The sequence below is a fragment of the Pholcus phalangioides genome, unplaced genomic scaffold (genome assembly GCF_987345545.1).
Source record: "Pholcus phalangioides strain wild (caught in Gottingen) unplaced genomic scaffold, Ppha-v1.0 ptg000001l_1, whole genome shotgun sequence".
NCBI classification, from domain to species: Eukaryota; Metazoa; Arthropoda; class Arachnida; order Araneae; family Pholcidae; genus Pholcus; species Pholcus phalangioides.
The window spans coordinates 20,396,063-20,412,168 of NW_028301594.1; the positions used below are offsets into that span (position 1 = coordinate 20,396,063).

The 16,106-nt window shown below is 32.0% G+C and overlaps 1 long non-coding RNA gene across 2 annotated transcripts in view; it reads left to right on the forward strand.

Moving 5' to 3' along the window:
- The window catches only part of LOC149090040 (uncharacterized), a 181,383-nt gene that overhangs the window by 8,609 nt on the left and 156,668 nt on the right, over positions 1–16,106 (forward strand). For both annotated transcript variants that reach the window (XR_016193161.1, XR_016193162.1), the window contains exon 2: positions 6,161–6,218. This is a non-coding gene — a long non-coding RNA (uncharacterized LOC149090040). The remainder of the gene's footprint in view (positions 1–6,160; positions 6,219–16,106) is intronic.

Below are 16,106 nucleotides of genomic sequence, written 5' to 3' on the forward strand. Positions count from 1 at the left end.
TATAATTATCAGCAGTTCATTTGTTATGAATGAATAGCATTTGAAAATATTCAATCAAATTCGATTAATCGATTAAATAGTATTGATTAAGCAGATAAAAATTTTTAATCGATTCCCAACCCTAGAGTAAACTGATAGAATGTGGAACTAAAATCGTGTGGTCTAAAAGAGACTTTCATTAGCTTAAATGAAAAATATGGTTCGAGATAAAAGTAACTTTCAAGAATGAGTAACATTCGCAAGTTGAAGGGTATAATTCTTTTTTTTTTTGGGGATTTTATTTTCTAGGATCTTGTATCTTTTTCTTTTTTTTTCAGAAAACCAGTGAGTTTATGTTCATCGCTGATTCATATTTCGAAATATGTTTCAATCTTTATCTTTCTGCTTCTCTTTGTACGAAAATCTCTTAATGGAGAGGGTGGGAGGAGGGCTGGTTGTTTTTGCTCTCAGATCATGCTGTAGGTGGTACCAAACTATGAAAGGCATGCGAAAATGCAAGAATTATACTTTCAACTATTTTTGCTGACCAATAAGTACAATCAAAAGGGTACAAGACCTATGCATCTCTGTTTATGCTCGTAATTACTTTGCGATCAAGGACGTAATATTACGTCCGAACGCCAGTGGAATAAATTCAAACATGTTCTCTCTGTTTTCTTTCCTTTATCTTCATCATTATGAAGCTTTGAGGTAATTATATAATTTTTTCCCCTTCGTTTTTTCTGTACCCTGATAGTGATTTTTTTCCCACATATGATTTATCTTTCTTCTATACGCATATCAGACAGAAAGAGAACAAGTAGGGTGAGTGTGAAAAGAGAAATCTACTTTGCACCCACTCTCATCAACTTATCTATTATACTACTTTACGGTTTCATTTTTTTTTTTTCATCCTTTTCTCTTCTATCTTTTTTTCCTTCGCCTTCTTTTCCTTTCTCTGATGTCCAGTTAGGTTAGGGCAAGGTTACCATATTTATATCGCTGTCAAATATAGATCATCCGAGTTTCTTTCCAATCGCTTGTAAGCAAAAGGGTTAATTTTTAAAAAATGTTCATTCTCTAACCACACTCTATAACTCACGCATGTGGTGATGTGTACGCATGTGGTGATAAAGAAAAAATATTTTTTATGAAAAAAAAATTTTTTGGTCTATTTGAGAGATACTTTACTTAAAAGTTTCTGCTTGAGAAATCAAAACTGTATTACAATTTAAATGAACTGAATCATTTTGTTAAAGAAAATCAAGTTGATTATTAAACTTATGATGGGGAAACTTGGTCGAATTTTTTAAAGATCTTCAATTGAATTGATCGAGTCAATCAACTCGAATAAAAAATAGTTTTCTAACGATTATCGATTAATCTGTCGGATAAGCCCTAATTGTTACACGTTATTTAACTCCACGCTGAATGACAATAATACTAAGAAAGTAAATAAGAATTTATATTTAAAAACTGATAAATGTTAAATGCATGCAATACATCGGAACCTCAAAAAGTAATTTAAATTGGCATCATCTGATATTTCTTCATCGACCAGTGCATATCGATATTTCTCGCAAAAATAAGAGAATTCATGACGTAAAAGTAAACACTGATTATACACTTCACTCAAATGGAAACAAAATAAATTATTGCAACAGAACTTCACACGGAATTGTGATTTTTCATAGCATTTCTTACTCCAGCGAGGGACAAGATAAGTAGTGAACCTTCACTTCTCTATCCTACAAGACTCTCTCTCTCTTTCGTTATTAATGAGACAGATCAGGCAAAAAAAAGATTAACGAAACATTTTTTTTTCAATTACGTAACGAACATTTGCTCATTGGTCAACGTAACACCAAAACGTAACCTGTAACACATCCGTCTTAAAACTCCGGTTCATTCCTTCTTCAATTTTATCCATTTTTCTTTTTTCCTTTTACATAAACTTCAAAGTTATAACGCTGAATTTTTTTCTATGATGATGATGATGATAGTAATAATAGTAATAATAAATTGATGATTTGATCCGACACTCTACTTCAACGTGGGCGTTTCAAAGACCAGCTTTAGGGGAAAATGTTTCTAGAAAAGGTGAGAAGAGAAGAGAGAACCAATGGCCAGACAGGATATAAATGATTCCTACCTAACTATTAATAAATGCACAATTAACAAATCAACAGCTAGCCTGATTAATGAATAGTACTTTGGGCGGTAGCGCGGCAGGGATGGTGATGATGATGATGATAATGATAATTAACGATTTTCAATATCGTGACTTTGTGCTATGTTGGATAAAGTGGCCTTACTTGTACACACGAATTCGCTGTTTTGGGTTTTCGACATCTTCGACCCTAAAGTTCGAGACTCCACTTTGATTCACCATTTCTTTTATGATGAAAAATGTTTGGCTAGATTATACCAGACATTCTGATTTCCTCCTCTAATATTTTGTCTATATTTTGGTAATGGATAGAAATAACTCGTTTTAGTTTTTCACCTGCGAGCGTTCAGTGTTAAAAACTCTGAATTTACATACGAATAATTCGCTACGTTATAGAAAGCAGGTGTCTTTTTTTTCCGTGCATTTGCTATAAGGAATATTCAAAATCATTTATCCCTTTTAATTACATAGCAATAATTCTTCTTTGACATTTTATATTGTAAATTATATATTATATTATTACATTGTATATTAGAACAGAGATATCAAGAGAGAGATGACTCGTATGGTTAAGGGCTTGAATTGCTTGATATCGGTTTTTTTCCTTTTTTTTCCCGACTATCTTTCTTGTCACTTTCGTTTATAATGGTACTGAAGGTAACTTTAATTTTTTTTTTTTTTCGATATGAAGTGTCTCAAAATAGTGAAAACATTTTGGGCTACTGTGTCATTTTTTAAGCAAAATTCATGTAATATTCGAAACACGATTTAAAAAAATTTCATGAATAGAAAGTTTTATGATTTTCACAGCGTATTTGGCTAGTTATGCAGAACATGAACTAAAAACTAAAGCATTTTATGCTATGCTCAAAAGTTACACTGAAATCTGTAAATGTACATGTGAATTTTTTTTTAATTTCATTCCACATATGGTGAATATAATTAGACAAATATATATAGTATACCTTAGAGTTTGGTTCATAACTTCAACAATATATAGCAAAATACTATATTAAAATTTCCCAATGATACAATGAAAGGGTTTTCAGAAATCACGTTTCAAACTCAAAGAAAATGTCAAAAATATCATTCTTCGTAAAACACGTTTTATGTTTTTATTCACGTATTACTTGTATGTAAAAACGAAATATTAAAGTGGACGTAACTTCGATTCTAAGTACCATATAAACAAAACAAGGTTTAATTTGGAGTTATAGGAAACAGGACTATCATAAAAACTATAAAAAAATTTGATTTTTTTTTTCAAAATGACGTTTTCAACGTAGTTGTATACTTTAATGTGTAAATTATATCCAGGGTGGGATTGGGAAAATTATAAATAAAAGTTCGATGAATGATATATAGAATCGAAACGACATTTGGGTGGGAGAGGGTAACCCAGAGGAGGTTATTCACCCCAAATTTAAAAAGGGCATTAAACCCTTCTATATCCTTTGAGTCTCCCCTTATTTCCCTTTATTTGAATTTTTAAACTTTTTTCCCGCCATCTATTGATGGAGTTTGAAATATTTTTTCATATCAACAACCAACGCGCGAGCGATTAAAGAATTTTCAATTTATTTTCGACACAGAAAAATTAAAGATTAATTTTTCCTTAGTTTTTTTTCTTTGTCAATGTAGACAATGTCAGCTGAAGAAAATATATCTCAACTAGCCTAAAATGAGTGCTCGGTACTTTCAGCTCTTTAAGAGGAAAAAACTACATACTGAAATACAATAGAACCTCCTATAATGTACCCCCACCATAATGGACTTCGCTTATAATAGACAACTGAAAACGATGGTGGAAATTGTAAAATATTTATCTGATCAGTTTAAAAAAGTCGTTTTAAATGTTTAAAACAGTATTAAAAAAGTATTAATTTCGTTTAAAAAGCGTTTTTCCAAACAAGCGATTCGGCATCGACTGTCGTTGTGTTTTGCTTAAACCTAGATGCGCTGCATAACGCATACCGCTCACTAGCCTGAAATGTTTAAATCAATGCAGTGTGTACGTGCACATCTTTTTCAATTCGACCTATGTTGAATAATGTTTTTTATTTGACGCACAATAAACAATATTTTTATAGCCAACAACTGTAGGTACCTCCATTGATGTACATCATGTAGCATAATACCCCCCCCCCCCCTATCAGAATTATTTGTTGATTTTCGTTATAACGGACAATTTTCAGCTCCTATTAGTCCGTTACAACTAGGTTGTAAGGTACTTCGAAATGGGATGTTGAGAAGTTTTTATTTACTTCTTTTAATGCATTATTTACTTTTGTTCTTATGAATTCCTAGAAGTCTTCACTTTTTCTATTATTTTTGATACTTCAAATTCCAAATTTTAGCCTTAATCAAAACATTCATTAGCGAATTTAAAAATGAAATATATGGCGTGTAAAAAAAAAATTTAGCATAAATTTAATGTGAATTTTTTTTTAAATAAGGTATTCGAATTGTGAAACAATATAACAGCGTTGGGTGTATTTTACAAGAGAGGAATAATTTATGAAATTACAAATGAGGTTATATAAATTGCTTCCATTTGATAGCTTCATAAATATGTTATAATATTTTCACAAATAAAAATAAAATAGACTATGTTAGATTATCTTGAAAGATTGAAATTTTGATTCCAGAAATGTAATTTAATTTTTTTCTGCTTGGTAATACACGCATTTCCACATAGTAATTAATAACAGGAAATTTATTCATGAGATGAATAAGGAAAGGCCTCAAAGCGGCATAGTGCTGGGAAGAGACATTACATGATCCTAATCATTTATCATGCTTTCAACAAACACTAATTACCAAATTTACATTTAGCTTTAAATATGATATTCAATTTTAATATTTTTTTATAATATGTTATCAATTTTTTAAATTGTTTGCTGGTTTAGTTTGTATCATTTTAAATTTGATTTTAATTAAAAAAAACTATCTACTAAAAATTTATGTATAAAAACTTTATTTTCACAACCAGAAAAGAAAAAATTTCACTCAAACGTCTACACTACTGTTAGTAATTTAATAATTGCAACATTATGAAGAGAAATGTAATAAATAGCCCAAAATCTACTGGAATTTTAATTTTTAGAAATAGAGCAGAGCAAATGAATTTATTGCGGAAATTAACATCCATGAATTTTTTTTCTTAATCAACGTATATATTTCAGAAAGAATCGAAATAACACAATAATGTTCAACTACTTTTGAATTGTAATTCACTGAGACTCACATATTTAAAAATATGTGTCAAATTTATTTTTTTTTTTTACAGAAAATAATGAAATACACGAATATATAGCTAATGACTTAATATCAGAGCTAACAGAATAGCATAATGATAATTTCACGTTATATAAGTTACGATGAAAATCTTTGAAAGAGAAAAGATTTTTCTTATTAATTACTCTCACAGCAATCCTTATAAAAATTCCCATTCATTAGCATGCCTATAAAACCTTCATAATGATTATTATTATTATTATCATCATCACCGCAAATTTATTTTATCCAATATGATAAAAGCTTTAATTAAAGCATTATCTTCTGTTATTTGCTTAATACCTGCACTCCAATGTCAAACAAGATTCTCGAAGAAACTGGGACGTTCATTTCAGCAGGCGGTGGAGATAATCAATTCCAGTGCAACAACACTTCATTACTCCACTGGAAGATAATGAAACCATAAATCAAAGTTCAATTTCATTCACGGGGTGGCTATGTTATGTAGTAGTTGTTGTTGTGAAGAATTCTCCGCTGTCGTATACCACAAACAAACCGTTAATCCGTTTCGATGACAGCCAAAATGCATCAAAAATGAAAATCACGCGCGTCGGAGGAAGGTGTAGAAATTTTTCTTCGCCGTGAAGTAATTTTCAAGAATTTAGTGAATCGTTATTCGTATTAATCATTTTTTTCTCCCTTTCTGTTCTGCGCAACGAATCAAATTCTGTTGATTCTGTAATTTATAAAAGAATTTTTCTTCTGATATTTTAGGGACGAGTTATCAGCTAATCAAGTCTTTCATGGCGGAACCGAAACAGGAATGCTGCAGGTATGTGTAATGAGGATTGAGTTGGAGCACGTCTTGCATTATAATCATTATTACTCTTAGCATCATTTGCTAACAATTTTTCGGTGGAGATATGTCACTGATAAATTATTATCTCGTTCAGGAAAACTCCATGATGCATCAGAGATTCACTGCCGTCCATAATAAATAACGCGGTTCTTTCATAGAAGGAGGACTTGGCCTATCCTTTTCAGACCCCGCATGGCATTGTGGTGGTTGCTTTTTCCTCAATGTAGAGTTTTTTTGTTAATCTCAGGGAGTTAAGTCCTGACTTAAAGAACTCTGTAAGTTTTGAGTTAGAATGGGTGAATGGGAGTTTTAGGGACTTTCATCAGAGGAATCACTTGAAACTGCACTTCAATTATGATAAAAAAGGCTTCCAGTAGAAAGTAACTCCGATAAAGCTGTGATTTATTCCATAAAATTTAGCAATAAAATTCTGAAAAAGAATTTTGTATGTGAATCTGAATATGCCCTGCATAATTTGGCTGAAAAAGTTTGAACGAAGTGAATTATTTCTTCACAAAAAAATTGAAAATTTTCAGAAAATAAATATTTTCAGACATTCATGTTTTTAATGAATTTTTTGAGTATGAAAAATGCAAAAAGAAACTTAAAATTGCAACAAAAAATGAATTCTCGATTCTGAAAGAGATAAATTATATTTAATCAGTGACTAAATTACTTACGGAAATAAATTAGTAAGAGGAACATGGATTTTTTTCTCAATGAAGCAATAAAAATGATAAAAATCCATGTATTTGGATTTGATCGTGAATTTTTTTTTTTTACGATCACATTTACAAGTGTGCTTACATACTGCGTATAAATAAAAGCATTAATACTTACGAATTTTATAAATGATAAATATCAGATTTAAAAAAAATAGCTATTTTGGATATAAAGATATATATCATACTGATTCAATAATTACACTTAAATAATCAAAAGCATTGAGGTGAGAGAGAAAACATTATATCGACGATCCAGTTCAAAAAAGTAACAACTCGAAATTCTTTGTTCTGAGACAATCTGCATTTTAGAGATTCACTTCCTATGGAAATGAATGCGAATCAACGCGGTGAAAGCGTACGAGCAGAGTAGGGAGTTGTGGTTTACAATATGTAGAGCCACCTTCTACCATTCTTATGGTGTGCATAACTCAAAAATGCGGTTTTTTTACTTGTTGCCTTTTTGAACTGGGCCGACGATACATTATAAATGAAAATTCATTGATACTGTAGTTTTCTTTCGAAGATTTTTGACTTTTTTCCAATATTTTTGAAGCGACATGCATGTACTCACAGCCCACCATTTAAGTTGGGTTCTGTCTCAAACAGGTTCACCAACATTAATGAAAGATCCATGTTTTATTAGTAAAGAAGATCATACAGAAAAGTAATGCACGTAAATACAGTATGCACGCATATTGGCTTTTGAAAGAGGCTGTTATTTTGCAGAGATATAATATTCTCTCTAATGTGAGTGCAGCGAGTACGTTTTTAGCAAGCAAAGCTATGTATGCTAATGATACTGTATTGCTAATGATATTCGTCATGATATTCGTCATGATATTCGTCATGATATTCGTCGTTTTTCTTATTGACAAAAAAAAATGTTTTCCCTACCTGGATATATATTTCCGAAAATCTACCAAGATGGAGAGGAAGCCAAATCAATTGTCGACCCCAGAAAACAATTCAGAAACAGAAATCATGATCTTGCAATTCAAGTATTTTGTAATGAGCTATCTGTGCTAAGAGTACGAGAAAAAATAAATTTAAAAAAATCGAAGAATTCTTGTCAAGACAAGGTAGTTTTAGATGAATTTGCTGAGTCTACACACACGAGTATTGTGAAAAAAAGAAGAAAGAAATTGAATTAAATCTGTGGATAAAAAAATTGTCTGCTTACAATAAAGAAATTTCAGACTGACTAAAAAATCATGACCACTTAAAATAGAAATGTATTGAATCATTATAAAACACTCTGAAGTGATGAAAAGGACTCAACACAAAATTTAGAGAGTTTTGAATATTAGAAAAGAAAATACATTTTTTGTAGCCTTAAAGAGAAGAGTCACGAATAGAAACTGTGATAGAAACATACTCGGGGAAAAGATGAAGCATATAATTTATTACACTTCAGTATTTAAAATGAAAACCGAAATACTATTTTTATGAAAAAAATTATTGTAGGATATTTTTCAAGCAGACATTTATGCCTGGAAAGGAAAATAGTGCCAATTGTTTGGAAGAGTTCTTAGTCCATCGATGATTTCCACATTTTAACATTAATTTCATTACCTTAAAGATAAATCACTCTCAAAAACTATACCACAAAGTGTTGATATAGTTAAAGTATCATGAAAAATACTTGGATAAATTGATCAACTAGACTTTCTAGAAAGTCAAATTGAAAAATATAATTTTAATCTTTCCAAAATATGATTTCTGGATAAAAATTTGCTTATATGGTATTGCCGATTCAGAATCAAGCATATGCGTCGTATTTAATCACATTTTTAAGCTATCAATCTGATACTTTTATATGCAATGAATTCTTTTGTATTTGTATTTTGTATCTTTTATCAGGTACCATGTACGAAATTGTACTATACGACAATTTGAGCACTTTCCAAAAGCGTTTGTCAATTTCTTATTTAGTAATTTTAGTCATACTTGGAGACCCTAAAAACTTCACTTAAGGTTTTGGTCTTCGGGTCAAGAGAAGAAACGATCGATCTAAATTTGTCTTAATAGACTCACCTTTTTTTTTACATTCAAGTTTAATGCACGTACTTCGGATGGAAACGGTTTTTTCATGTACAACGAACCAAAGGTTTCCATCGAAGTGAAGCAGAAAAAAAAAGAAGAAACAATTCAGGGCAGCCCCGAATATAAGCCGATAATTACACCAAAATTACACGAATTGTTGCTTGGAACGTGACAGGGTTCGGTAAGATACATGGAATAGTTTCTTACTGGCTACTCGTTCATCACCCTTGTAAATGAATTTACCCTTGATATACTTTCATTCTACTTAATATAAGGTTTCTGTTCCATAAATATAGATCTGACACTTTTCAAACTGAGTCGAAACTTTACTTTTTGATCTTAATCTTTTAATTGATTCTCATCAATTTTTTTTAAATTGGAGAAAATAATTGATCTATTAAATGACTATAAATTAAAATAGTAATAATAATGGTGTAATATATATATATAAAAAAGGAGCTAAGATTGAAAAACACTCAAGTCATGTTTCAAGGACCTTATAATATCAAAATAGCGAAGCGTCATTCAAGTATGAATCGCGTAATATAGTTTTATACTTTTTGTGATGAAAATCCTGATTGTCATGCTTGCCAGACCAACGTGAATTTTGTCGTTCATTCTGTATGAGAACTGACTACCAAGACTTTGATAAGCATTACTGTTTATCTACTCATATATTGTTTGTCCATTTATATCGTTTATCTACAATCGTTTTCTCAGGTGGAAATCCTTGGAGAATGATTTCAGGGTTGATTAGAATTTCGGAAGGAATTGAATAATTGGGTTCAGATAAAATATACTTTTATGTGTTTTTATATTTACACACAAATAAAATCCTAGTTGTAAATGTATAAAACTTTGAGCACTGTTTGATTCAAGAATTGATGGGAAAAAATTATTTTTAAATATGAATGAAATTTATAATTTCTTACGAATATCATTTCCAATAAAGAAGAAAAATATAAGCAATTGTTTTTCAAAATTAAATTTTTTTTCGAGAAAAATTTAACTTCAAAGGACAAACCATCAGAAAATTGTATTTTATTTTTATTTTCGATGATGTTATAATGAATAGAAGAATATGATAGATCAGCGTTTCTCAACCTTTCTGAAAACGAGGACCAGTAAAATGTCTGAAATAATTTGACGGACCGTTGGTGTCCCGTATCACGGGACATTCCTGTCTTTTTTGTTGTTCCGATTTTTTTTTTATGCATTTGTCCCGTTTGTTTTTCAACAATATTTATTTGAATTTGTAATGCATACAAAAGTCGTGAATACACACCCATGGCGTTTTCATAATATAACATATGATAATTCTAACAAAAATTATAAATATTCATCTAATATATATATTTGTCAGGTTTATCACTTTTTCCAAATTTTTTTGGATTTTTTTGGGTTTTTAGTTAAGATTGGTGATTGTGTCTACTTCTGACAACGTTTTTGATTAGCGAAGTCCCGTATTTTACGGATTGGTATTTAAGATCCCAGTTAACCGAATTCTATTTTTTTTTAATGAAATATGGTCATCAGATCATTTAAATATTCTTATCGTTCAATACATTTTTGTTTACTGCTATTTGTAACAGCCTTTTATTTCCACGCATTCAGCAATTTTAGCAATATATAATCATCAAATTCCATTTAAAACAATGAATTGCATTTTTTTGCCAAATTTAGTTACATCCCGTATTTAGGATCGCAATATCCTGCATTCTTATTGATGATGTATGGTGAGTCTGAGTATGAAAGTATAATTGTATTTGAACCCTATGGATATATTACTGATATCAATTATAGCGGGTGGATAAGTTAATTATTAAGTCTGCGCGCAGACCACTTATGCCATTATCGCGGTTAGCCTCTGGTCCGCGGACCATAGGTTGAGAAACACTGTGATAGACGATACTATGTATATTATAATATCATAAAAATACGAATTATTATATATATATAGGTGGAAAAATATTTCTTCTTGTATGTTCAGATTTTTCTTTCAGAAGGCAGGTGTTTCCGAAAAAAATTATGTCATAAATGTCATCTTACAAAGGTTTTCATTGCAGTTCTTGTCAACGCGACAATTTTTTTTTATACGTAATATATCCAGAAATGAGTGTGTTTCTTCACAATTTTCTGCTGAAAAAATTGTATCTTGAGTATAATTATGACAATTTCTGAAAACAAGAAAAAAAATTTTTTTTTCATGAATGGGTGGAAACTGTACAATGTCAACGTCTATATTAATGTCTGGGTGTTTTCTTATGACATTCGAACTGTGATTTGAGAAATTTTTCCAATGGGCAATCGACAATGTCATGAATTTGATTGAGATGTCACACAAGAGGAGGCCCCCCTCAAGAGAAAAAGAGGGTATGTCTGAGAATGCTGTGGTATAGAATTATAAATGAATAAGACGTAGGGATAGGATAGCCTTGATTCATTATTTTTCCACCTGCCTTACAGAAAAGAAATGTTTACAGGATCTTCTTTTAACCACAGAAAAGCATTCAGGTCTGTAAAGAACAGACTAAGGATATCTCATTACATTCTACGGAGTAAATTGATACTGTTAACTATAGTTTTATTTGAGCATAAATGAAGAACTATTCTAATTTTTATGGAGTTTGGTAGTACTCCTTTCTATAGTTTATCCATTTATTTCCCTTTTCTTTTTTAGCGTCTAAGTTGATAAGTATAGCCCGGATTATATGCGATAAATAGTGGGAAAATATGCGCTAAAAAACGCGGAAATATACAATAAAAAAGCAGATATATGCTAAAAATAAAAGTACCTCTGCACTTGAAAATGCCGAGATATGCCATGAAATAAAAAATATGTGCGAATAATCGTTGATTACTGTTGATAATTTTCATATTTAGTTTCGAACTCTGTCTGCATTTATCCTGTGTGTGTGTGGTTTTAATTCTCAAATTTCTCCATTTATATTCTAAGAATACTATCTGAAACACTCATTCTTGACCTTTTTACTTGGTCACAGACCCTGGTGATCTTCAATTTACAATACTTTCGAATAATCAATGTACGTGAAATCAGTAACTCGCGCACACACGCACGCACGTCATGGGATTTTTTGTATCTTACATACCCTAAGATTGTTTTCTCGCATTCCCAAAATTGTGTGAAACCATTGTTAAAAACACTGGTTCTGAAACAGTGTTTTGCAATCAGCACTAATTGCTGGTCAAACACTAAGAGAAATGATAGCTTTCCTTTCGGGTGATTTCGTAAACAAGTGGCTCTCTACCTAGGGCCCACGTGTAATCTTCGAATATTTTCTAAGGGGCCAAGTGGAGCTATAATAGGCGGTTGAGTGGGTCGTGGAGAGCTGTGGAGGAAAAACAATTCAGAGAAGGAATAAAAGTTTCGAGTAAAATCTGTGGTGTTTGGTCAGAACTCGGTGTCTCCAAAAAATTACTTTTTGATGTAAAAAGTAAGTCTTGGTAATTATAACTAATTAGAAATGAGATAAATTCACAAATACGTGCATACGACTGAACGACATGCTGATGTATGATATCTTCATTTGTATTTGTGTGTATGATTTAATTTTGATTTTTAAATGACAATGAAAATGCTTATATCTCAAAACTGTTTGTTTGGAGTTACCATGTTCTGACCAAACATCACAGAAACATGGTTAAAAGCGTGTGACTGGTTCCAACATCCAGCAGAACTGTCCATGGAACCAGGGCCAACTTAATTCATTTCTCCCATCCGGGCATGTCCCCGTCGCTTCATATGCTCAGATGAGGCCTACATGGTGAGATCTAGTGCTATGATTTCCATAGCACAAGAAAATTTTAGTCACTGCTCGTGGGGCCCATGATGTTGGGGCGGCCCTCCATAGAGCCCTAACAAATGGAAGCTCCCTGAACTCTAATACCATGGTTAGCAGACCCCCCCCCCCTCCTTTTTTATTAAAAAAAAAATTCACTACCTATTTATTCGAACAATTTATGCAGTAAGTTGAAAAGTTCTCGCTTAAGATCGGAAAGGGCTAGATAAGACTGAATGGGGGAGCCACGCGAAGAAAACAGAAGCCGAATTGTTCCACGGGAGGAAAAAGGTTTTGAAAGATCACTACCACAAACCTGGGATTTCCGATGTAAATTTCCTTGCAGAACCCTTGATAGTTATAAGGCTATTCTGTGGAATCCTTGATAATAGTGAGGCTTTTCTGCGGAACTCAAACAAATTTTTGAGTATTCATCCAAAAAAAGTGTATCCCTTACTGCCGTCTCAATAGCATCATAATAGTGAAGAGTTTGAATCGGGGGCTCCACCAAAGATCTCAGCCCAGGGGCCCTACTGTAGAATGTGGGATCATGGGTACATTCGCCGGTAGAACTCATGTTGGAACTAACGAGGATGGAGCCCCGCCAGACTATTGGGAGGCATATTCACGAATCGAGAGCTTTGATTATCACCATCATCAGAAGAAAAGCTCCCGTAATGTTTATCTGAATTGTCGGTGAATATCTCCTGAGGCATCTATCCTTAATGTTTAAGTGAGCATCATGACCCCTACAAGGGTAGGGCTGGCAGAGCTATGGCACGGGGGCCTGGAACAAACCTCAAAATATATCTCAGTCTTGTTGGGGGAGGGGGGGGTGCTGGCTCCAACAGGGGAGAATGGTGATGAGGTGCTCAAGGATAAAGGAAAAATTTTATTCCAATATGGCATGTACCTTCCAACTTCATTTTTTCCAAACAGGGGCAGACATTGTATTTTATTTTATCTCCATAGACCTGTTTCTCTGCGCACAGAATTTCGATATCTGTGCGGAATGACAAAATAATATGCTATCTTATACAATATAGATTTTTTTTCTGCGCAGCAAAAAAACTGTACACCGAAGCATTCTCAGACTCTAAACGTTCCTATTTTGTAAACTTATTCACCACATGAAAAAAAAAATGTCCTTTTCTTAGCCACTTTTATCCATAACTAATAAACGGGTAAAAATAAAATTTTATAAGGAAAAGTATGTCGTCTAGAAAATATTTAAAATATCTATATAGTTCAGTATTATATTATACGTAGGTAGAAAACATCATTGAACTTCAACTCTTACTGCCACCTATCAAATAAAACACACAACTGTTAATAATTCGATAGAAATTGATATGTGACCGGTTTTCAATTAACATGTCGCATAAAAAACAATATGATATGATATTAATAAATGTTTTTTAAACAATAATATAATTTAAATTTTCAAATTTGCTGCAAAACTTTAACAGTTGTTATTTGCGTATAGTAAAACAATATTAATAAAAACCACTTAATATATAACAGCTTATACGATTCAATGATAATTTGTACAGATAGAGAACCACAGAAGGCATTGAGTAATTTACAAGAATTAATTGATCAAGTCAAAACACACGCATATATCGGTAGAGATAATGATCTGTCAATGGCAAAATGGTTGCTTAAAAACAACCACCGGTAATTTTTTTTAAAATTATCTATAACCCTTTATATATAAAATATTCTAACTAATACAAAACAATATCAATACACTGTTAACAGTTTTCAGCGGTTAAAACATCTTCTACCTCATCAGATTACACTTACTTTCAAAATAAATCTCGTCGATTGGAGATATTCTCAATATCTACAAAATATTAAACAAATCAGTTTCACATTGATCCACTTTGCCACAAATTACAAAAATTACCAATGTTTTACAACATAAGTTTACAGCACATTTTGCAATATATTTCCATTTAGACAAAAATGATATGTGTATATACATGAAAACTCCAACAATGTCACCAAAACCATTCAATGTGATTTCTAAACATTTGACAAACATACTTAAAAATAAATAACTATAAAATAGAAAAATAGAGTAGAAGGTTACAAATGGTCATTTGAATTTGCAGAACATTAATACACTCCTCATAGTCCCATCAAAATCATATTATGTAACTTTTGAACATCTGACAATTATATTAGATTAAAAAATCTATGCTGATTAGGTCACATCAAAAATGGTTATATAATTCACAAAGCGTTCATATCATATACCTTTCAATTACTTAATTTTATGAATGACTGTATTTACATAAACTATTCTCACTCTACCAATGCTAAAAATTGAATTGATTGGTAGTGATTAATATTTCCAGCATTTTACAAAAATTTGATGAAATTTATTTATAGTAATATTTATCTATACTCTCTGTGGTACATTATTAATTAAAATACAAGATCTTTTCAATCATAACTTCAGTATGATTAACCATTATTGCTTGTTCTACTACAATTAAAATTCCTTTCTAAAATTTGTAACCAAGAGATTCTTTGGTCTTAGCTGTGCTAATTTCTGTTCAGCTGGGTAGGTTGGATGCTGAGCTGATAATATCCACTTCTGAAGCATCTTGCTTCTCAAAGTACTTTTTGGCCAGTTTCTTTATATATTTGTAGATTGATGGAATTTGAAGATCAGCGTGCAGGTCGTTAGTCTGAAGTATTTTGGAGCAAATGTGAATCTCTTGAGAATATAATTTTGATGTTTCTGGAGGTTGTAAATATAGCGTCCATGCCACTTCGGTGTTTTAATTGGCATATATGCCGCTGGGTACTAAAGTGATCTGATAATGAGCAGCTTAATTCATTTCCCACAAAATTCGATTTCAGGTCGTGGACCACATCAGATGACTCCGAGGGCCACAGCTATCCTGCAGGTCATCATAGGTTGAGCTTGCATGCGATACAGCCTTCTACATAAATTCAAACAAGCTTTTATTTTGAACGTACAGAAAGAAGGCCAAATTTCGAAATTTTGTCTTGCCGTCGTTCATGGAAAAAAAAAGTTCCCTTGGCCTTCATGATCACGTCATATTTCGTGTATAGTTAATGTATAACCTCCTGGGAATAGCAACATGGTGACGAGAACACCTTGCGGGGGGAAAAAAAACTACGCTAATTTCAAAGTAACAGGCCTCTCACGGACATACGCAGTTCCAACCGACACCACAGGTATAAAATCTTAGGGTTTTCGTGCAGGTGTGCTTCTTGAAGACATTCAGAAAGAGATGGAAGGGAGGGTCCACTGT